Source organism: Suricata suricatta, chromosome 10 (assembly GCF_006229205.1).
Source record: "Suricata suricatta isolate VVHF042 chromosome 10, meerkat_22Aug2017_6uvM2_HiC, whole genome shotgun sequence".
Lineage (NCBI taxonomy): Eukaryota > Metazoa > Chordata > Mammalia > Carnivora > Herpestidae > Suricata > Suricata suricatta.
Window position 1 is genome coordinate 85,206,878 of NC_043709.1, and position 1,279 is coordinate 85,208,156.

The 1,279-nt window shown below is 45.5% G+C and overlaps 1 pseudogene; it reads left to right on the top strand.

Moving 5' to 3' along the window:
- The first annotated feature begins 619 nt into the window (after positions 1-619).
- LOC115305277 overlaps positions 620-1,279 on the top strand; it is a 17,686-nt pseudogene continuing 17,026 nt past the window's right edge.

The following is a 1,279-nucleotide window of genomic DNA, read 5'->3' on the forward strand; positions in this document are numbered from 1 at the left end:
GCAGAATGAGGGCTTAAATGGGACTTTGGGCCTTTGTGGCAGCACAGTGTGAATTTAGAAGTAAAAATGATTCCTGGGATCCTGGGTATGGAAAAGGTCCTGGTGGTCAGAAGGAGGATGTGGGGAGCCACGTGGAGTCAGCGTGGAGTCAGCGTGTGGTGATTTGGAGGCCAGTCCCAGATCCAGCTAAAGAGTGCACTCAGGAGTGCTTTAAACGAGGGTAGAAGCACTCTTCCCAGCCATCTCTCCCAAAATCTCCTACTAGCTTCCTTTACCAGCACCATTTATCCTACCTCCTCACTCATGTTTCCCATCACGCTAGGAATAAGACTAAAAGAAAATTGGCTTAAGCTCCTGGGTTCTGCCAGTGTGGTTTAATGTAGTTAGAGCAGTGTGAGTGGGATCTTGTAAAAATAAAAAGCTACAGAAGTAAAAAGGACTAGATTGCAATGGGGTTGAAGTGCTAGTTTCTCCTCCTAGAAATGTTTGGTTTGTCCTTTCTGCCAGAGGATGCCGACAAGTAAGCATCGTTAAAGTCTCCCCTCCCACCACCATCATGTCTAAGTCAGAGTCTCCCAAAGAGCCTAAACAGCTGCAGAAGGTTTTCATTGGAGGTTTGAGCTTTGAAACAACTGATGAGAGTCTGAAAAGCCATTTTGAGCAATGGGGATTGCTTACGGAGTGTGTGTAATGAGAGATCCTAACGCCAAGCGCTCCAGAGGCTTTGGGTTTGTCACCTATGCCACTGTGGAGGAGATGGATGCAGCCATGAATGCAATGCCACACACAGTGGATGGAAGAATTGTAGGACCAAAAAGGGTTGTCTCAAGAGAAGATTCTCAAAGAGTTGGTGCCCACCTAACTGTGAAAAATATTTTTATCGGTGGCATTAAGAAGACACTGAAGAACATCATCTAAGAGATTATTTTGAACAGTATGGAAAATTTGAAGTGACTGAAATCATGACTGACTGAGGCAGTGGCAAAAAGGGAGGCTTTGCTTTTGTAACATTTGACAACCATGATTCTGTAGACAAGACTGTCATTCAAAAATACCATGCTGTGAATGGCCACAACTGTGAAGTAAGGAAGGCTCTACCTAAACAAGAGATGGCTAGTGCTTTCTCCAGCCAAAGAGGCCAAAGTGGTTCTGGAAACTTCAGTGGTGGTTGTGGAGGTGGTTTTGGTAGAAATGACAACTTTGGTTGTGGAGGAAACCTCAGTGGGTATGGTAGCAGTCGACGTGGTGGTGGATATGGTGGCAGTGGGGATGGCTATAA